This window comes from Erythrolamprus reginae, unplaced genomic scaffold, assembly GCF_031021105.1.
Source record: "Erythrolamprus reginae isolate rEryReg1 unplaced genomic scaffold, rEryReg1.hap1 scaffold_175, whole genome shotgun sequence".
Classification (NCBI taxonomy): Eukaryota; Metazoa; Chordata; class Lepidosauria; order Squamata; family Dipsadidae; genus Erythrolamprus; species Erythrolamprus reginae.
This window is the reverse complement of record NW_027248564.1, coordinates 52731-76298: the sequence shown is the minus strand read 5'-3', so window position 1 is coordinate 76298 and position 23568 is coordinate 52731.

Sequence of the window (23568 nt, the reverse complement as noted above, 5' to 3'; positions counted from 1 at the left end):
ACTTTTAATTTGTACTTCGCCAATCGACATGCCATTCGATCATTCTTGATTGTTACGATCATTGTTTTATGTTTTGTATATTATGTTGTATTTTGTATTATTTGTATAATAAAAAATTAAAAAAAAGAAAGTCAGCCATGTAGTCCGCCAGGGGGCGCGAACCCTGGCGCAGTTGCTTCAGCGCCTGCGTGGCCGTCTGCTCTTGCACCGGGTCCGCAAATTGGTGATGCAGCTGATCACAGAAAGCAGCTAAGTTCTGGAGTAGAGAGTCATCTCGAGCCAGGTAAGGTGCCACCCACGACGCTGCAGGGCCAGCCAACAAGCTACAAAGAAACGCCACCTTGTGGTCATCTCCAGGAAAATGTACCATCTGGGCATTTATAAACAGCTGCACTTGGCTCAGGAACGCAGAAAACAGCCGCTGGTCCCCCCAGAACTTCTCTGGCATCGCCACAAAACATTTCCTCCTTGGCAAAGGCGCTGGAGGAGGCACCACGGGTGGCGCCTGGGGTGGGGCCGGCTGGGGTGACAAATCCTCCACCTGGCGTTGTAACACCAGGACCGTCTGGGTCAACTGCGCAATGTCCCTGCGCAACTCCTCAAACACCACCTGCATGTCAGCTGCAGAAACTGCCATGGTGTAAGACAAAAACAGGAACCCAAAAAAGCAAAAATGCCAAACAAGGAACAAGCAGCAGATAGCTGGAAGAAAAAACAAACAAACCACCCCCATTCTCTTAGTTTTGCCTCAGGAAAACTACCTGGTAGAACCTGAAACAAATACATCATTTTTGGTATTATCATCATCTTAAGGGCCCTGATCTTAGCCATTCTTCCTATTTTTTTACCCTTCCAATTTTTTATCTGCTTCTGGATTTTTTTCCATATTAGGTTATAATTGGCCATCACTATTTTTATTGGATTCTTGAACAACCAAATTCCCAAATATTTCATTTTTTTACAACCTAATTTCAATCCTGATATTTTTTGAATCTCGATTTGCTCTTTAGGGCCAGTATTTCAATATATTATCTCTGATTTCTCTATATTAACCTTAAGTCCAGATTGATCTTTAAATTCCTGGAGCAATATCCTTATTCTTTTCATCATTTCAATTGAGGTTTCAGACATCACTATAGCGTCATCTGCGAACAAATTTAATTTCAATTCAAATTTCCCTATTTGATAGCCTCTCCATTCCTTATCGTTTCTAATTTTGTTTGCTAAGATCTCAATTGCTAATGGAAATAACATTGGGGATAGTGGGCAACCCTGCTTAGTGCCATTCTGAATTTTAATCGTTTCTGTACTGTTACCATTTACTCTGATTTGAGCTATATTATCCTTATATATTGTTTCTATAATTCTACAAAAGGAATCTCCCATATTTAAATCTTTACATAGTTGAAATAGGTAATCGTGGTTAACTTTATCAAAAGCTTTATAGACATCTAATTTTAGAATACTTAGTTTTCTTTTGGTATTGGTAGCATGGTGTAAAACATTGACCACATTCCTTATTGGTTCATAAATCTTCCTTCCTTTAACAAATCCATATTGATCTCCAATTACTTTTGGTAAAATATTCTCCACCCTGTTTGCCAATATTTTCATAAATATTTTATAATCCTGATTTAATAAGCTGATAGGGCGATAAGAACTTGGGTCAGTTAAATCACGATCTGGTTTTGGGACAGCTATAATTTCTGACATTTTCCACGTCTGTGGAGTTTCAAAATTCTCCATTACATTGTTAAACAATTTTTCCATATGCGGTAATAATTCATTCATATACATTTTATAATATTCAGCAGTAACACCATCTGGACCTGGGGCTTTAGCAGGTTTCAACCCTTTAATAACTCTAGATATCTCATCATTTGTAATTTTTGCATTTAGCATTTGTCTATCCTCTTCCTTTAATTTCTTTTTAACCTCTGTGTCGGCTTTATCATAATGGAAAACCAGATGGTTTCAGTCTGGTTACAATTTGGACGGAATGGTTGAATGTCCTTAAGGCAGGGTTAGGCAAAGTTAGCTCTTCCATGACTTGTGGACACCGTTCCCCGTAAGCTGTGCCCGTGAGCAGGTGTGCACCCCCAAATACCCCTGCGCGCACCCTTTTCCACGGGCGTGCACTCCCATCCCCCTGCCAGCCCACAGGGGGGGAGGCGCCAGCAGTAAAAGGAAAGGGAGCCGCAGCCACCCCTGCCTCCCCACGGTGCCTCCGCCCCCCTCGCGCCCCTGGCCTCTCAGCCCTGCCCCCCACCCACCCAATCCGCCCCCTCTCCTCCACCTCCGCCTCCTGCACTCCCAGTCAGGGGGCTGCGAGAGAGAGTTTTCTCCGCACGCTTCGGGAATGCCTGCCCCACCCCTTTCGCAGCCCCTTCACTGGGAGCGCTTTCCTCCTGAGCTTTCAGCAAGGGGGCTGCAGTACAGGCAGGGCAGGCGTTCCCGAAGAACTCAGAGAAAGCGCTCTCACAGCCACCTCGCTGAAAGAGAGAGAGGGAGAAGGACAGAGAAAGGCAAAACAGCGCCCCCCGTCGCTGAGGCTTTTACTGCTCCTGGATGGGGGGCGCCATGCCAAAAGCCTCAGCGATGTTTGGCTGCCGGGGGGGTGGGGAGGAGAAAATCCAGGGGGCCCCTCCAGGAGCAGCAAAAGCCTCAGCGACGGGGCACGCCGATTGCTTTTTGGCATCGGCGTCCCCCTCCACGAGCAGCAAAAGCCTCAGCGACGGGGCGCGCCGTTTGCCTTTTGGCTCCATCGCTGAGGCTTTTGCTGCTCCTGGAGGGGGGAGGCAATGCCAAAAGGCAAACGGCGCACCCCGTCGCTGAGGCTTTTGCTGCTCCTGGAGGGGGTGGCGCCGATGCTGAAAGGCAAATGGCGCACTCCGTTGCTGAGGCTTTTGCTGCTCCTGGAGGGGGGGGGCGCCGATGCCGAAAGGCAAACGGCGCGCTCCATCGCTGAGCTGCTCGTGGAGGGGGGATTGGGGGTGCCGATGTCGAATGCTTTCCCTCCACGGTGGGGGGTGCAGGGCAGGCGCAGGTAGCCCCAGGAGACAAAGAGGGAATGAGAGAAAGGAAAGAGACAGACAGGGAGGGAGTGAAAGAAAGAGTGAGAGATAGAAAGGATAGAGAGAAAGAGGGAATGAGAGAAAGGATAGAGAGAAAGAAGGAATGAGAGAAAGGAAAGAGAGAGAAAGGGAGGGAGAGAAGGAAAGAGAGAGATAGAAAGGATAGAGAGAAAGAGGGAATGAAAGGAAAGAGACAGAAAGGGAGGGAGAGAAATAAAGAGTGAGAGATAGAAAGGATAGAGAGAAAGAGGGAATGAGAGAAAGAGGAAATGAAGGAGGGAAAGAAAGTGAGTGATAGAAAGGATAGAAAGAGGGAGGGAGAAAAAGGAAAGAGAGATGAGAGAGGAAGGAGAGAGAAAGAGAGAAAGGAGGGGTAGCGAATTATGGATGTCAGAACTCACGCATGCGTAATAGCGTGCGCCCACCCTTTTTAAAAAAAAAATATTTAGAGTTTTATGCTGCCCAGTCCCAAAGGGACTGCCGCTCAGACACTATACTTTTTCACCCACACCGGAAAAAAATTAGAGGGAACACTGCTTCTGGACTTTAACTCCCAGAATTCTTAGGCCCACCATGCTAGTTTAGGAATTCTGGGAGCAGAATTGAACTGAATTGATCACCTCTGTGCGGAACTTACAGGTACAGTTTCAAAACCATCAATTCCATCAACTGTTTCCCAATAGCAGTAGCACTTAAGACTTAAATACCGCTTCATGGTGTTTTACAGCCCTTACTAAGCTGGTTACAGAGTCAGTCTCTTCCCCCCCCCCAATAATCTGGCTCCTCAGGGTTATTAGTTAATTGGTTGGGCAATGAAATATCTGCAGGAAAACAATCAAGCTCAGAGAGCATCAAAGATCAAGGATTACTTTATCAATTTGTTCTTTTGCCTATTATTTGAAAATGTTTAAGTTTAATGTTCTCCCATACATGGGTTGCCCACTATCCCCAATGCTATTCGCACTAGCAATTGAGACCTTAGCAAACAAAATTAGAAATGATAAGGAATGGAGAGGCTACCAAATAGGGGAACTTGAATTGAAATTAAACTTATTTGCAGATGATGCTATAGTGATGTCTGAAACCCCAATTGAAATGATGAAAAGAATAATGATACTACTTCAGGAATTTAAAGATCAATCTGGTCTTAAGATTAATATAGAAAAATCAGAGATCATATGTTTAAATACTGGCCCTAAAGAGCAAATCGAGATCCAAAAAATCTCAGGATTGAAATTAGGTTGTAAAAAAATGAAATATTTGGGAATTTGGTTATTTAAAAATCCAACAATAATAACAACGGCCAATTATAACTTAATATGGAAAAAAATCCAGAAGCAGATTAAAAATTGGAAGGGTAAAAATTTAGGAAGAATGGCTAAGATTAGGGCCCTTAAGATGATGATAATACCAAAAATGATGTATTTGTTTCAGGTTCTACCGGGTAGTTTTCCTGAGGCAAAATTAAGAGAATGGGATAATAGACTAAATTTTTGGATTGAAGGAGATAAAAAATCCAGAATAAGGAAGCATTGGCAGTTTGCACAAGAGAAAGAGGGAGGTTGGGGCAGCCCATGCCTAGTATTATATAGAAATGCATTTCAAATGGAAAGGTTAATCGAGCTACAGTTATGGGGGGGAAAGAAATGGGTAGAATTAGAAAAAGAAATTAATAATATAAATAACAAAGAACTACTATTTAAAATTTGGACTAGAATTGAAACCGGTACCTTAAGTGATCCTTTCAAAGCATGTTTAGAAATATGGCTTAAATGGCAGAGGACAAGCGGAATAAAGGTATCCAAGCTATCAACGTTACATGTATTGAATATAGAGGATGATGCTAACTTAAGTAGAATTATTAAAATACTAAATAGTAAAGGGGTAACGAGAATTGAACAATTATATGAGAAAGATGGAAGAGTTAGTAGAACTAGATTGGAATGGTGGATCGGGAAACAGAAATGGTTGCAGATTAATGCAATATGTACATATTTAAATAAAAGTGAGAATAAAGAAGCCTTCTTACGAGAAGAAAATACTTTAGAAAAAATAATAAGTGAAAAGATAAACGAAAGTAAAGCACAAGCCAGCAATATATATAGAATGTTATTGCAGAGGGAAGAAGAAGTAGTTAAAAGTTTAACAAGATGTTGGCAGGATGATTTACAAATAGATGAAAGAGAAATGAAAGAAACAATAGAAAATATATACAAGATTAAAAATACGAGAGTTAAAGAGATGAGAAGAAAAATCTTACATAAGTGGTACTATACACCTGTACAAATTGCACACTTCCAGGGGAAAGAGAAGGGCAAATGTTGGCATGGGTGCCAGAAAAAAGGATTTTTTATGCATATGATCTGGGAGTGTGCAGAAATACAGAAATTTTGGAAGGTAGTCCAGAATGAAATTAATAAAATGTTAAACATTAACTGGATTATTACAAAAGAAACAGCAATTTTAATTAAATATAGGGAATTAGGAGAATCTAAGGAAATTAAAACTGCAGCATTGAAAAGTGGTCAAGCGGTGATAGTTTTAGGATGGAAAGATTCTACAAAATGGACAGTACAAAATTGGTACTGGTATATGGTGGATCACATACATTTTGAAATTATCGAAATAAGATTAAATAATTTTGATGAGAATAAACTAGAGAAGCTGATGGTGCGATGGAACAAGGTAAAAGATTATATGTTAAGTAGAATCTGTGATGTAAATACGAAAAATAAATTACAATCACTCTTTTAGTAAAATTCGTTCAAGATAGAACCAAGGATTAATAGATAGATAAATAAGTTAAATTTCTTTGAATCCTCTTGTAAGGGTGGTGGCGGTGATGGGGGGGGTGTTGTTTGGTGATGGGCACATGCACTGTGCACTGTTAAATGTTTGTTTTTTGTAAACTTATAAAACCAATAAAAATTATTTTTAAAAAAAATGTTCTCCCATACATGACATTATAGGTTTGGGAGCTAAACACTGGGGCCTATTAAACAGGGGTCCCCAAACTTGGTAACTTTAAGACTGGTGGACTTCAACTCCCAGAATTCTCCAGCCAGCTATGCTATGCTGGTTGGAGAATTCTGGGAATTGAAGTCCATAAGTCTTAAAGTTGCCAAGTTTGAAGACCTCTGCATTAGTAGGGCTACCAAAGATGCTGCTTTAAAAAAATCTTATAGCTTACAACTCTGATTTCCACAAATCCAAATAAGCAGTTTGTGACAATAAATATTTAAAAAGTAAGAGTGGCTGTTCCTGTTTTTACAGTCCAGATCTATATACAGTTCTAGATATATTAAACTGAATTACTATTTCTAAATATTAAAAAACCCCAATTATTATAGACAGGGCCGCCATCAGGAATTTTGGGGCCCCATACAGCCTACATGTCTGCCCCCCCCCCCCCGCCATTTTAAAACTACTTTTAAAAAGTTTTTAAGAAGATGTTAGATAATCATCTGAAAATAGCTGTAAATAAAACCCGATGTTCCCAGAATTAACTTTATTCATAAGATTATGATAGCAAAAACTTGACCTTAGTTTTACTGGAACTATAGAATAATCATATAATAACCGCTGATGTTACAGGCCGTATAACTATATAAAGAAGGAACTGTGAGGATAACAGTTCAAAAGGGACGGGGGTGGTGTTTGTTATGTTGTGTTGTTTTGTTGCTTGACTTATAAAATGCAAATACAAAATTTAAACAAACAAATAAGTATATTGTAAAATGATAGATTATGTACTATCTTATTTTTTTAATGTTTACATAATAACTACTTTTTTTAAAAAAATCATCTGTCTGAAGTAGTGTAGGATTCCTGTCTAAGCAGGGGGTTGGACTAGAAGACCTCCAAGGTGCCTTCCCACTGTTATTCTATTCTAATTATCCAGGGGGTTGTGTAGTTATCAGTGGTATTAAAATAGGAGCTGTTAAAAAAAAACCAAATACAATTTCATATTGCTTCACATCTCAATATCCTTTTCAATCTAGTTTTTACGCCCATCGGTGAACGCAGGTCTGAACGAGCCCGTGGTATCCAAGTTAATTTCAAAGTACACTGCTCAAAAAAAAAGTGAAGGGAACACTTAAACAACACAATATAAACTCCAAGTTGTCAATCAGCGTTGCTTCCTAAGTGGACAGTTTGATTTCACATAAGTTTGATTTACTTGGAGTTATATTGTGTTGTTTAAGTGTTTCCTTTATTTTTTTGAACAGTGTAGATCAGGGGTCCCCAAACTTTTTACACAGGGGGCCAGTTCACTGTCCCTCTGACTGTTGGGGGGCCGGACTATTAAAAAAAGTGTGAACAAATCCCTATGCACACTGCACATACCTTATTTAAAGTAAAAAACAAAATGGGAACAAATACAATATTTAATATTTATTCTTCCTCTTTCTCTCTCTCTCCCTTTCTCTCTGTCCTTCTGTCTTTCTAATTCTCTCTCTTTCTCTCTGTCCTCTCTTTCTCTTTCTCTCTTTCTTTCTCTCTCTTCTCTCTTTCTCTCACTCACTCTCTTTCTATCTCTCCCTCTTTCTCTCTCCCTCTCTGTCTCCTCCTTTCTCTCTCTCTCCCTTTCTATCTCTCTTCTTCCTTTCTCTCTCCCTCTCTATCTTTCCCTCTTTCTCTCCCCCCTCTCTCTTTCTCTCTCTCTCTCTTCTCTTTCTCTCACTCACTCTCTTTCTATCTCTCCCTCTTTCTCTCTACCTTTCTTTCTCTTTCTCTCTCTCCCTTTCTCTGTCCCTATCTTTCTTTCTCTCTGTTCTTCTCTTTCTTTCTCTCTGTCCCTCTTTCTTTCTCTCTGTCCCTCTCTTTCTTTCTCTCTGTCCCTCTCTTTCCTTCTCTCTGTCCCTCTCTTTCTTTCTCTCTCTTATCTCTCCTTCTCTCACTCACTCTCTTTGTATCTCTCTCTTTCTCTCTCTCCTTCTCTATCTCTCCCTCTTTCTCTCTCCCCCTTTCTATCTCTCCTCTTCCTTTCTCTCTCTTTCTCTTTCTCTCTCCCTTATTTTCTCTCTCTCTCTCTTTCTCTCTCATGCACCACACCAGCAGCAGAGAGAGAAAGAGAGAGGTAGAGATCGGGCGCGTTACCGGGTGGTGGAGGCGGTGTGGGGCCAGACCCTGGGTGCCGGGGACGCGGGGGGAGTGCGAAGGGGTGGACGTGGCTGCTGCTTCTCAGCTGCAGAGCCGAACGGGGGCGGAGATCAACGCCGGAGTCCGACGGTGGGCCATGCGGGACCGCTTATCCAGGCGGGCGTGGACCGGCAAGCCGCCCTCCGCTCTCTCTCTTTCTCTCTCTTACACCACGCCAGCAACACAGAGAGAAAGAGAGAGAGCGGAGGGCGGCTTGCCAGTCCACGCCCGCCTGGATAAGCGGTTCCGCATGGCCCCAGCGCCGGACTCCGCCGTTGATCTCCGCCCCCGTTCAGCTATGCAGCTGAGAAGCAGCAGCCACGTCCACCCCTTCGCCTTTCCCCCGCGTCCCCGGCACCCAGCGTCTGGCCCCACACCACCTCCACCACCCAGTAACGCGCCCGATCTCTACCTCTCTCTTTCTCTCTCTGCTGCTGGTAAAGGCAGGCAGCCGGCAAAAGAGGGAGGGTACAGACTGGGCATGTGCAAGGAGCCGCTGACTGCGGGCCCCAATTTGCCCGGGCCCGGTACGGCGCTCCCAGTAGTACCCGTCTATCGGCGGCCCTGGTCCCACCTGCAACCTGTCTGCCGTTGTTTCTTTCCAAGCATCCCTCCTAGACAACCTGCCTGCCCTGAAGCCAAAGCGCCAGAACAGGAAGGACTTCTGGTGGACTTCCTCGTTTCCACGGACCTGGTAAGCGCCATCCCAATATTTCCAGTGGCTTCTTCCCTTCAATGCTTTTCTAGAGTTGAAGCCCAGCACATTTTCTCCGTCCTCCGGGTCATGCTTGTCCCGAAGAGGATTTCTTGGTTTTTCTTGGAAGAGGTTTCGCTTCTGACCCAAGAAGCTTCTTCAGCTCTTTATCATTCTTTCCATCCTTCAACCTACCGTCGTCAGAGCTCACAGAAGCTTCTCCTGCTCAGAAGCGAAACATCTTCAGAGAAAAACCAGTTGCTGATGATTTAATTTTAATCTATTAAAGACCCAGATGACAAAATAAGGATTGGTGGCAGCATTGGATAAGGAGTTAACACAGAGATGAAAGGATCAAATTAGATACTGAGTTAAGATGTTAAGATGTTAATGTTTTATTATAAATAGAAAAAGGGAATATAAGGGACTAGATTTCATAATATTATTATTTATAGATTAAATATATCTCATGTGTAGTTAATTTTAATTAACTTAGCAAAGAAGAGGATAAAAAATATATATTAAAAGAATTATTAGCACTTTCATTTCCTCTGAATGTTTAACGTATCAAAGAAATATCATTAATTATTATTTTAAGCATCGGTTCTGTGTTTTTTACTGCTCATTGTTTTATTGTATGTTGGAAGAAAAATAAAGAAAAATTTATATCCCCCCAAAAAGAGAGAGAGAGAGAAACCAGTTGCCACTTTTAAAAGAGCAAGGACTTGGTGACAAGTAGAAGTTTGTCCTTACCATTTCACGTTACAGGAGATACCTGAAGCGTCTTTAGATCCACTCAAGGCGATTGGGTGAACCACTGTCCCCACGTGGGAAGATGCAAGAAATTAGGTGTCGAAATCTCAGAAGTGGAGACATGGTTTCCTGAACGAGGCTTTGTCCCATTGGAGTCTCTCTAAGTAAGGAGCCTCGTGTTTCAGAAGCTCTGCCTGCTTGGACTTGCAGTTTGTGTTTTATAACAAAATTCTTGTGTACACAGTTGCAATGATTGACTTGCCCCAGAGATAGCAAACTAATGACAGGTTGACATATAGCATACAGAGAGCACATAATGGCTAGTTTAACCTTTTGTTCTTAGCTAGAACAATAGAACAGCAGAAAAATTAAGTAACCTTTAGACCAGTGATAGCGAACCTGCGGCATGGATGCCAAAGGTGGCATACAGAGCCATATCTGAATGAGCTGGGGTGGCGCAGCAGGTAGAGTGCAGTACTGCAGGCCACTGAAGCTGACTGTAGATCTGTATGTCAGCGGTTCAAATCTCATCACTGGCTCAAGGTTGACTCAGCCTTCCATCCTTCCGAGGTGGGTCAAATGAGGACCCGGATTGTGGGGGCAAGAGGCTGGCTCTGTTCAGAAGTGCTGTGGCTAACATGTTGTAAGCCGCCCTGAGTCTAAGGAGAAGGGCGGAATAAAAACCAACCAACCAACCAAACAAACAAACAAACATCTATCTATCTATCTGCTGGCACGCAAGCCGTTGCCCTAGCTCAGCTCCAACGGGCGTGTGTGTGCCGGCCAGCTGATTTTTGGCTCACACAGAGGCTCTGGGAGGGGCGTTTTTGACTTCCAGAGACCCTGGAGTGTACTGGGCCCACCAAAAGTTGGGAAACAGGCCATTTCCAACCTCCAGAGGGCCTCCAGGGGTGGGGGAAGCTGTTTCGCCCTCCGCAGGCATTGAATTATGGGTGTGGGCACTCGCAGATGCATGATAGCGTGCCTGCACACTCTTTCGGCACCCAAGGGAAAAAAGGTTTGCCATCACTGCCATAGACTAGTTCTGTCTGGGTCCCTTCAGAAGCCAACACCAACCCAAAAAAGAAGCCAGACACACTTGTAAAAAGCAAAGGCAGTTTATATAAGTCAAAGCAAACACAGGTAACAAAAACTGTCCTTCCAAATAGGAACACGCTGGAACTTCACAGATGTTTCACGAAGGCCATGAAATAAGACAGGATACTTGCTGTCAAAAACAACGCTGGAGATAACAAACCTACGCCTCCCCCAAGTCTTCCAGATTTCTAGGCCACAAGATCAGAGAAGCCGAGATGCAGAGCAGAGTCACAGAACTTCCATTCGATAACGCTCGAATGCTAGAAACCTTAAACGAAGCCTTAGATAGAGGCATAATTCCAACATTCTGGACAGAAGCAAATCTAGCGCCAATATTAAAAAAAGATACGGACCCTACAGATATAGCTAATTACCGCCCTATGTCTCTTTTAAACGCCGATTATAAAATTTTTAGCTCTATCCTAGCTAGCAGAATCAAAGGATTCCTAAACCAATTCATACATTCAGATCAAAACGGCTTCCTCCCTGGGAGACAGTTAAAGAATAATATCAGAATAGTATTGGACACCCTGGAATACTACGAAGCCCACAGTGAAAAACAAGTGGCATTAATATTTCTCGACGCTCAGAAGGCTTTCGATAACGTGTCCTGGAAATTTATATTCAAACAACTTGAATACATGGAATTTGGCCCTAAATTCATAAACGCAATAAAAGCTATCTATACAGACCAATCAGCATATATCATCCTTAATGGAGATATATCGACAAAAATTTCCCTTCAGAAAGGAACGAGACAAGGGTGTCCACTGTCCCCACTACTGTTTATCCTAACATTAGAAGTTCTAACCAGAATTATTAGAAAAAAGGAGGATATAAAAGGGCTAAAATGCAAAAATGAAACTTACAAGCTACAAGCTTTTGCGGACGACCTGGTATTTATCATAGAAGAACCTTTAGAATCAGGACCCAAACTATTGGCTGTCCTAGAAGAATATGGCACAGCAGCAGGTCTTAAAATAAATAAAACTAAAACTCAAATCTTAACAAAAAATATGAGAGAACCGCAAATATCTTGGCATTAATTTGACGAATAAAATGTCCAGCCTAAAAGAAAACAATTACAATAAACTAATAGATAAAATACAACTTGACTTGTTGAAATGGAAAAATTTACAACTTTCCTTACTTGGGAGGATTGCGGCTATAAAACTTAACATTAAAATATTGTTCCTATTCCAAACAATCCCAATCCAATTGAAACAGGAATTCTTTATAAAATTGAACAAAATTACCAGTAACTTCATTTGGCAGAACAAGCGTCCTCGAATTCGCTTAAAATACCTACAGGATAGAAAAGATGAAGGAGGTCTGGCACTCCCAATTTGGAAAGACTATTACATTGCTGCATCACTAACTTGGATGGGAGAATGGATGAGCCTATCTAACACCAGATTACTTAGCTTAGAAGGTCATGACCTTCACTTAGGATGGCACTACTATCTTTGGGATGAGAAGCCGAGGACCCATAAATATTTTACCAACCATCTGATTAGGAAATCTTTAATACATACCTGGAAAAAAATTAAGTTTAAACTTTACAAAGGAATCCCTACATGGTATGCCCCATTAGAAGCATATGTGCATCCTAATTTCCATAAAAAAAACAATATAATAAGGTACAAGGATATATTAAATTCCAATGGGGAAATTAGATCAAGAATAGAATTGGAAAATTTCGGTCAAAAAACGGAGTGGTGGGAATACTTACAGATACAAACTAAATTTAACAAGGACAAAAGTAACCCTGGAATAATAAAAAATGCCCCGTTAGACAAACTATATACAGATGCCCAAGAACAATTAATTAAATTTTTTTATTGCTACTTAAACTATAACGAATTGGATAATATTAACACAAAAACTAATGTAAAACAATGGAATTTGGATTTCAAAAAAGAGATTAAAGAAGAGGAGTGGCAAATACTCTGGAGCAGAAATTACAAATTGACTATTGCCACGTCCTACAAAGAGAATTTAGTTAAAATGTTTTACAGGTGGCATATTACCCCGATTAAATTAACAAAACTAAATAATAAACTTTCACCTTATTGTTGGAAGTGTCACCAAGAAATAGGCACCTATTTCCATTTGTGGTGGCAATGCACAAAAGCTAAAATTTATTGGAATAAAATTGGAATTTGGATTGACGAAATACTTAATCTGACAATAGAAAAAACCCCTGAATGTTTTCTTCTGGGCATTATTAGACAAAAATTACCTAAATCCCAAATACATTTAATTGTCCACTTAACAACAGCAGCCAGACTAACCTTTGCGCAGTGGTGGAAGAATGAGGAGATACCTCCGAATGACGCAATAATAAAAATTACATACTGCGCAGAGATGACGAAATTAACTATATTAGTAAGAAACGAAACTATGGCTACATTTAATAACTGTTGGGATCCTTTTTATAACTGGATAGGAAAAAAGAGTGAGAACAACACGCCATAAGAATGATATGTTAGATACAAACATGACCAGTTACAAATCTGGTATACAGCTATTTTATATTTAATATAATATTAAGAGACTTTATATATATATACTGATAGTATCTTTACTACTACTTTCTAAAATCTCTATAACTTGATTAACTCAACACTTGCATTAACCAATCTAGATAAATAAACCGAACCATGGTAACGAGCTAATAAAATAGGAAACAGCTCTCGTTCTCAGTACAGCTCCCCCGGACATTCGCCAATCTTTTACCCTTTCTATCTTTTCTACGTTCTCTGTTCTTTCTATCTTTTTCCCTCCTTCTCTCTACCGTCTCCCCATCTACTTTTTCCCCTCCCTTTTTCTAACTTTTAATTTGTACTTCGCCAATCGACATGCCATTCGATCGTTCTTGATTGTTACGATCATTGTTTTATGTTTTGTATATTATGTTGTATTTTGTATTATTTGTATAATAAAAAATTAAAAAAAAGAAAGTCAGCCATGTAGTCCGCCAGGGGGCGCGAACCCTGGCGCAGTTGCTTCAGCGCCTGCGTGGCCGTCTGCTCTTGCACCGGGTCCGCAAATTGGTGACGCAGCTGATCACAGAAAGCAGCTAAGTTCTGGAGTAGAGAGTCATCTCGAGCCAGGTAAGGTGCCACCCACGACGCTGCAGGGCCAGCCAACAAGCTACAAAGAAACGCCACCTTGTGGTCATCTCCAGGAAAATGTACCATCTGGGCATTTATAAACAGCTGCACTTGGCTCAGGAACGCAGAAAACAGCCGCTGGTCCCCCCAGAACTTCTCTGGCATTGCCACAAAACATTTCCTCCTTGGCAAAGGCGCTGGAGGAGGCACCACGGGTGGCGCCTGGGGTGGGGCCGGCTGGGGTGACAAATCCTCCACCTGGCGTTGTAACACCAGGACCGTCTGGGTCAACTGCGCAATGTCCCTGCGCAACTCCTCAAACACCACCTGCATGTCAGCTGCAGAAACTGCCATGGTGTAAGACAAAAACAGGAACCCAAAAAAGCAAAAATGCCAAACAAGGAACAAGCAGCAGATAGCTGGAAGAAAAAACAAACAAACCACCCCCAAACTATGAACCAGGTGTGTCTGGTGGTTGGTGGAGCGTTATACTGTTCTGTCTGGGTCCCTCCAGAAGCCAACACCAACCCAAAAAAGAAGCCAGACACACTGGTAAAAAGCAAAGGCAGTTTATATAAGTCAAAGCAAACACAGGTAACAAAAACTGTCCTTCCAAATAGGAACACGCTGGAACTTCACAGATGTTTCACGAAGGCCATGAAATAAGACAGGATACTTGCTGTCAAAAACAATGCTGGAGATAACAAACCTACGCCTCCCCCTGTCGCGCTGGAGATTGCCAGCCCCCAAAGACATTGAGAAACATCCAGTAGTTAGATAGTTAACTCTGTCTAGTAATGTAGTTCCTCCTTTGTGATGTAACCTGTTTGCTCACATCCTTTCTTCCTGAAGAAGAAGGCGGTCTCTAACTTTAGAGATCCATCTTTTATGGTTCATCTTCTCTAGCTATAAGATGTGCCATCTTGTGTCTCTTTAGACATTTTCTATTTTTATACTTTATAATAAAAAAAATAGTTTGTTCATTCGAACATGCTCTGTCTGTGCTTCAATAACCATCACCTCCGGAAGGTCCTGGCTCAGTTCTCACCAGCTGAGCGCCTCGATGAGGTACCGGCCCTTCTAATCCCAACATGGTAAGCAGAGCGATGGTTATTATTGAAGAAACGGACCCCGCTTACACTCCGTAAGCTCACTAGCGAATTTCTCCAGATGCCAGCTAAAAAGAAGCGAAACCCTCTTACGCAATCCTACGTAGATTCCCTCTCCAGCCAGCAGCTTGCCGAGCTCAAAGAGACTATTCGTGTCGCCGATAGTAAAAGGAATCCTACAATGTCTTTGCATTCTGAGAAGGAAGCCTCTACAGCTGCCGACACTCACGAAACTGTAAGTCTTTCTTACATGATTGATGATGATGTTGGGATTCGGGAGGAAGAATGTAAATCTGTCCAGGGGGGTGCCTCCGGCAGTATTTCAAATCAGCCTAGTGATGATGAAGAACTTGAGGATCAAACGTTAACTCTATTCCCATCTCAATCATCTGATTTGCATGTAAAGGCGACAGCCAAAACAAAGCACCTAGATGATTTGAGTTCTCTCACTTCTGCTAGAATAAAGGGGACAGCCCTAACTCTGGAGAAGATTGAGAAAATGATTGAAAAGGATGAGAAAGAAATTCATGCATTAGAATCATTCTGTCTTCATTTTGATAACCTATCTACTATGAAAAGTAGTGAGCAGCGAGAGATTTATTCCAGTTATCTAAACAAGGCAAATGATGCCAGAACTGAGTTAAGATCTTTGAAGAAACTCCAGCTTAAACTAATTACAGAAAAGATGGAGGCAATGCCCCTGAGAGATGCCACGTATGTTCATTCTCCAAAGGAAGATAGACATGCGCACATTAGCCATTCTCCAGTGGTCACGCACTTCTTCCCTCCTGCTTTATCTAACATAGAGGACATTCCAATTGAAGAAGGGAGGGCTACCAAGCCCATAGTAAAAAAGCCGGATCTCTCGCATTTTGAATCTGCTGACTACAGAAGGGGGGCGAGTTCCCCCACTGGTACAAGTTACGCAGTAGCGGCCACTAGTGGATGGAATGCCAAAAAAGAAAAGGCATTACCTGAAACTCAACAGGGATTTTCCCAGGCATATCTCACTGCATGAATGCAGAAAGACTCCGCCCCTTGTTCCCCAGATATTTCTGTTTCACCACAGAGATCTCCAGTCCATATTCCACAGATGCAAGCGCAACTTCCCCAGATGGGACAGCCACAAGGTTTGCCAGGAGGGGTTGGGGCTCAACTCCAGCCGCTCCAAGCAGTTCAGATGACTGCACCAACGAGGCAAACCATCACTTCTTCTGCTCTGAAAGGTGAGTTTGTGCTGTTGCCTAATGGACACAATTACCGGAAGTGGCTTCACAGAATAAATTTGCACCTACTGGCTCATGACGTAGATGGGATTGCTCATAATCCCCCAGTAAGGCGCTGGACTGCAGAAGAAAGAGAAGCTGACATAAAAGCCAAGCTACTCATTCTTATGAGCATGGACTCACAATTGTCAATAAGATATGACACACATGACATTACTTCTGCTCAGATATTAGAGTCAATAGACGGCATGTTTAGGCCAGTATCAGATGAAGGCAACTACATACTGATAGCCAAGTTTAATAACACTAAACTTCCAACTGGGGGTGAACTTGCACCACACTTATCTAAGCTCTTAACTATGCATAAAGACTTAGAAGAAAGAGGATACCGCTATGATGACAATCAAGTAAATGCGGCTATTATAACTTCCCTTGGTCCTGAATGAAAGGAAGTTATTTACAAGTTCAGCATACTCCCACTGGCCCAGAAGACTACTCAGAGACTCTAACATGCTAACTGAAGAAGCAGAGTTGCTGAACACTGGCCTTAGACCTATGTCAGCAGCATTTAAACCTAACTTGGCCAAGGGCGGTCAGCAGAAAACAAGTACTCCTAAGTACCCACGCCAGAAACCCTTTAAGAAGGATGACACTCGCAAGTCTCCTGATGTGCAGAGTGTGAAATCTGGTGAAACTGACAATCCACCTTATCCAACTCAGCCTAAGGGCGCACACAAGAAAGGATCCAGAGGAAAGAGTTCTGGAGCTGCAAAGTCAACTCCCAAAGACTCAAAGGATGAGAAACCTACTTATGTTGGTACCATCCACCTCAGCACCGTTCCTGAGAAGAGTCCACTCTACGACATTTGTGAGTTATGGACCCTGGACAGCGGAGCAGTGGCACATATCGCGTACCGGAAGGAATCCTTCACTGAGCTACACCCGACAGATGTCAAGGAAGTATACGGAGTTGGTGATCTTCGTTCCAAGGTGGAAGGAAAAGGAAAAGTCTTCGTCAAAGAACTGGACTCCCTTATCTCAAATGTTTTCTACGTTCCAACTGCCAAGAACAACATCCTTAGTGGATATTGCCTGAGAGAAGAATTAAAGGTTGTAATAAACTATGAACTTATTGACACTAACATTATCAAGGATGGCAAACTTCTTGCTACTGCCATTCCCATCAAAGGTGTCTTTTATTTGCAACCAAAACCTCCGAGCAAAGGTGGTGTAAGTATAAGCGTTCCAAAGGGCGTTAGCACAGGTCCAGAGAGAAACCCTGGTGCCACCGCTAGTTCAAAGGCTCCTAAAGCCAATGAAACTCCTGAGGTTCCTAATGCTGTTACAAATGTTAAACATGTATTAACAAACAAATCTTTTCATTCCAGGTGTATTCACAGATGGCATCGTCGCTTGGGGCATGCTTCTTACCCCGTCTTAGCAAAGATGTCTGAATATGCTGATGGTTTCAAAATTGATGGGGCTTGCAAAGTTTACTTAGATTGCAAAATTTGTAACTCAGCCAAGTCTAAACATTCTCTGATACCAAAGGTTGCTGTCCGATTGTGTTCACGAATCTTTGAATTGGTCCATACCGACGTCGTCGGTCCATTTCGGCCTACTGTTGGTAAACGTAAGTATTTCTTAACTATAGTTGACAGTTACTCACGATTTGGCTATGTTTTTCTTTTAAAACAAAAATCAGAGGCGTTTGAGGCTTTTAAAGGCTTTGCTGCAGAGATACTCACCCAACACGACGTCTGGATCAAGCGGATTCAAAGTGACCGTGGAGGAGAATTTATGTCCCAAAAGTTCCAAGGATGGATGGCCAGGAATGGAATCCGCCAGCAGACCTCATCACCCGGGACCCCCGCTCATAATGGCGTGTGCGAACGGAGGAACGGTATTTTGCAGACGATGTTTCATTGTCTCATTGAGGATGCAAACATGGACTTTTCATACTGGGGCGAAGCACTAAGTTATGCTAATTACATTGTCAACAGAACATGGAGTAGCGTCATACAAGACACTCCTTATTACTTGCTTCATGGCAAGAAGCCTGATGTCCAGAACATCTACATTTTTGGTTGTTATGCCACTGTTAACATTCCACTTGAACAGAGAAGAAAAGGAGGTCCTGTGTCTGAAAGAATGAGATTCATCGGCTTTGATGAAGTCTCCAAGTACCACAAATTTGCTGACTCTCATCACAGAGTTTATATTTCTAATTCAGCCAAATTTGAGGAAGACACAAATTGGTCCAGTATACATAGTAATGATACTTCAGTTTATTTTCCTAAGGAAGGTATGGCAATACCTGATGACCAGGGAGCTGTGCCAGATATTCCTGATGTTCCAGATGATGAACAGCCTTCGACAGTCGCAGAGGAAACCTCTGGTGATGAACTTGAAGGCGGAGATGATGATGAAGGATGGACCAGCGTTCCAAGACGTTCCAAGAGAACCACTAAAGGAACTCCTCCAAAGAGATTTACACAGCAAGTATCTGAATCTCCTTATCTTTTCATGTGTAATAACCTTACACTTCCACCTGATCATTTTCACCAGATCAAACTTTTGCCTGACTCTGAACAAGAAAAATGGTATGAGGCTATGGAACGCGAACTGGACTGTTTAAAGAAACTTAAGGTGTTCCAGCAGGTGGAGCCTCCTAACAAGAAGAAAGTCATTGGCACACGCTGGGTGTATAAAGTCAAACAAAAACCTAATGAAGGAAAGCTGTACAAAGCTAGACTTGTAGCTCAAGGATTCTCTCAAGTTTATCCAGATGACTACACTGACACATATTCACCCACAGTCAGAAATGAGAGTGTCAAGATTGCCCTGATCACTGCTGTTGCTTTGGGCTTAGATGTTTTTCAATTTGATGTAGAGACTGCCTATTTGAACGCTGATCTGAATGAAGAGATCTACGTCAAGGGTGCTCCCGGATTCCAGGACCGAGAAGGTGAGGTCTGGTCTCTGAGCAAGTCTTTATACGGCCTCAAGCAGAGTGCCCTCTGCTGGTACAAATTGTTATCCCAAAAGCTAAATTCAATGGGCTTTATTAAGTCCGAATCTGATGGATGCGTGTTCACAAAAGGGCGAGGTAAGACTTATGAAATTGTTCTTGTTTATGTTGATGATATTGTTTATGTGGGTCTAAATGAAAGCACTAGTCAAACTTTTGCTAAGGGCCTTGAACAACATTTCACCTTGAAAAGCCTAGGGCATATTAATGATTATCTAGGTGTTCAGTTTGAGAAAACTGAGAAGGGGTTCTCTCTTTCACAAGAAAGCAAGGTTGACCAGCTTTTGCAAAATTGTAACATGTCTGATGCACATACTTGTCGTTCTCCTATGCAGACTGATTTTTACAGGTTAACCCGAGAAGAGTATCCTGACTTTGAGAACAAAACGTTGTACCGGTCAGTGATTGGATCGCTATTGTACATCAGCAGTTGGACAAGACCTGACATTTCACTGAGTGTGAATCTACTGTCCAGATACGTTGGGAGAGCAACCACGTTTCACTGGTCTTGCATAAAGAAGTTGCTGAAATACATGAAGCTCACAAAGGGCAAAAAGCTGTACCTAGAGCCAGATCATGTTGAGTACCCTGAAGTGATTTGTTATGCTGATGCTGACTGGGCAAGTGACACAGAAACACGTAAAAGTACTTCTGGTTATATACTGTTTTTAAATGATTGTCCTTTCTTTTGGAAAGTTAGGCAGCAGAAGTTTATTTCTTGCTCTTCAACTGAATCTGAATATGCATGTGTTTCTGATTGCTGTAATGCATTAATGTCTCTTTTTCCTCTCATTGATAGTATTTGGGAAAGCCCGATGTTACCAATTATTATTATGGAGGATAATGTTTCAGTTGCATTCATTGCTGAAGCTGAATTTGTTGGAGCTCGCTCACGGCACATTCACATCCGGTATCAAAATACCAGAGAGAAGGTGAAGGAAGGATTCGTGAAAATTCAGTATGTACCTACTACTGAGCAGATCGCTGACTTGCTGAATAAGCCGTTGCCAGCTGATCAACATGAATACCTCACCAACAAAATGTGCCTCAAGTGAATTGATGTCTTGATGTCCTGATGTCCCTTATGTCTCTGATGACTGACAAAGAAGGGGTGTCGCGCTGGAGATTGCCAGCCCCCAAAGACATTGAGAAACATCCAGTAGTTAGATAGTTAACTCTGTCTAGTAATGTAGCTCCTCCTTTGTGATGTAACCTGTTTGCTCACATCCTTTCTTCCTGAAGAAGAAGGTGGTCTCTAACTTTAGAGATCCATCTTTTACGGTTCATCTTCTCTAGCTATAAGATGTGCCATCTTGTGTCTCTTTAGACATTTTCTATTTTTATACTTTATAATAAAAAAAATAGTTTGTTCATTCGAACATGCTCTGTCTGTGCTTCAATAACCATCACCTCCGGAAGGTCCTGGCTCAGTTCTCACCAGCTGAGCGCCTCGATGAGGTACCGGCCCTTCTAATCCCAACACCCCCAAGTCTTCCAGATTTCTAGGCCACAAGCCAAGATCAGAGACGCCGAGATGCAGAGCAGGGTCACAGAACTTCCATTCGATAACGCTCCACAAGGCTGTAAGGGCTGGCCTGCCTTTTTCAACCCTGCTGAGGAGAACCACACCCAAACCCAGCTGTTGCCAATTCAATGGTGCAAATACCTTTCTAATTGGTCCCGTCCCTGAGCAGCACGTCGCTGTCTCATGTCTATTATGGCCTGTGCTTCCTCATCCACTGAGTCCAGGCTACTGGCTGGGGAGAGCCCCCCCCCCCCCCCGGGGATCTCAGGCTGCTCTCCCTCCTCCTCTTCCTGACTTTCCTCTCCCCCGTCTACCTGTTCCTCCCCCTCCTGTTCACTGTCCTCCTCCTCCGGGCATGGATCCAGCAGAGACGCAGCCGGTCCCTGTGGAGCCTCAGGCTGAATCACAACACGACTTAAATAAGACAGAAGAATGAGATGCTTTGTTGACAAGATAGGCTTGCCATATCGTTGCAATAATCCAGCAATAGCCTACATTAGGGTAATCCTCGCCTTATGACCACAATTGAACCCAGCATTTCTGTTGCTAAGCGAGGTGTTTGTTCAGTGAGCTTTGCCATGTCTTGCCACCTTTCTGGCCACAGCCCTTAAGCAAATCCCACTGTGGTTGTTAAGTGAGTCACACTGTGGTTGTTAAGGGAATCTGACTTCCTCCTTAACTTTGCTGGTCAGAAGATCGCTAAAGGAAGGCGATCACGTGACACACACCACACTGCAACCGCGTTCCCAGTACATGCCAGTGGCTAAGTCTCTGAAGTTTGATCACATCATGAGGATGCTGCAATTGTCATAAGTGTGGAAGTGTGACCCCTTCATAAAAGTCACTTTTTTTCAACACTGTGGTCCCTAAGTGAACTCTTGTAATTTGAGGACAACCTGTATGCCACTTGATTAAATTAGCTTTTTCTGGAATTATGCTGTGGATGTTCTTAATAAATGGGGCCTGTGTTCTATTTCTAACCACAGCCCACGGTGCCTGTGGGCATCCCTGCCAGTCACGGGGGTCCGCCGTTCTCCTCTCTCGACCTTTGGAAGCGGAATCCAGGCTGAAGGTCTTGGAGGAAGCTTTGAAGCAGGCGAGGCTCAAGAGGGAGGCAGATTTGAAGCAGTTGGAGCTGGAGAGGGAGAGGGTCCAAAACCTGACAGCCCAGGTAAGAACTTCACTCTTATTTGTTATTTGAATTTCTAGGCTGCCTTTCTGCAGAGGACTCAGGGCGGTTTACAGCATAAAAAGAAGTCAAAATCAGACAGTTATAAAATTCAACCCTAAAAGCTACATTTGAAAATCCAAACATTTAAAGCCTAATCTTAAAAACCCAAAACATTTAAAACCATTCAAGCAACCTCATCTCATCCCAGTCATACTATTCAGCCAGAGCAGAGGGTCAGCGCTCAGCGGCCCCCAGGCCTAACAGCAAAGTTGTGTTTTTAAAACCTTTCAAAAAGGCGGGGGCAGTGTGAATCTCTGGGGTGAGTTGTTTCCAAGGACCGGAGCCACCACAGAGAACACCCTTCCATTAGTTCCCGCCAGGCAGTACTTGCTCTCTAAATTGCGTTCGGGGACCAATTGGTAGCCAGTGCAGCTCACAGGGTGAAGGTGATATCTGGATATATCTAGGTAGGCACATGACTGCTCACGCGGCTGCGTTTTGGACCAGCTGCAGTCTCCGAACTGTCTTTAAAGGTAGCCCCATGTAGAGAACATTGCAGTAATCAAGCTGCGAGGGGATGAGGGCGTGAGAAGAGACTCTCTGTCCAAATAGGGCCACAACTGGTGCACAAAGCGAACCTGGGCAAATGCCCCCCTCACCACAGCTGAGAGATGTTGTTTTAGCCTCAGCTGTAGATCAAGGAGGACTCCCAAGTTGTGGACTCTCTCTTGGTTTCGAACCTCCCTCCGTGTCCATTTTACCAGAAGTTCATACTTCATTGTCTTACGTAAATGCCATTCAACAGGTGGATTAGGAAGACGTTAGAGGAGATAGTCAGTGGATAGACCCTCGCTATAGGAGACTGCTGAGAAGGCGAGAGGAGTTGCATAGTAAAAGGTATTAGTTTACAGCTTTATCTCTTTGCGGTGTGATGTCACTTCCAGGCAGGATAAAGGCAAAGGATTTGAGGTAATTAGGTGTGGGTTTCAACACCATTCATTGGAAGAGGTTGTAAAGTGGGGTGTGTGCTGGAACAAGGCTTTAAAACCATGATTTCTGCCTCAATAAAAAGACATTTTATGCTGGAGGATTTTTGCTCGGGCTCTGAGTGAGCTGATTCATATGATAAATGGACTTGTTATCTAAGGAATTCCAATTAGGCTGAGTTTGGTGCCTTTCCCAGACTCTGTTGATGTTTAGCTCCGGAGAGAGAAATAACTCCCTTTTTCCTTGAAATTCAAATCTGCTTGTTGCTGTGGGTGCTTTTCTCAATAAAGAGTTTGCTTTTTACCATGAAATAAGGGTCTTTTGAGTCGGTGGGTTCGCTCCAAGGGCTGTGCGCAGAGCATATGAGTCGGTTAAGCAGGGTGGCATAGAAGTCAAATAAATAAATCATAGCAGTTTTATCCCATTCCCCCAGTGGGATTTCCATGACAGGAAGTGGTCTCAATAGTGCAGCTTTTCCAAAGAAGGAAGGCTGCAGTCCTAGGAGGCCTAGCATCAGCTGCGTTTCTTCCACGCCCTCCCTGAATCCTCTTGCTGAGGCCTTCTTTCTGTTTCAGGTCCAGGAAAAGGAAAAGGAGGCTCTGGAATGGAGGACGAGGCATGACAAAATTTATGCTGAAAAGA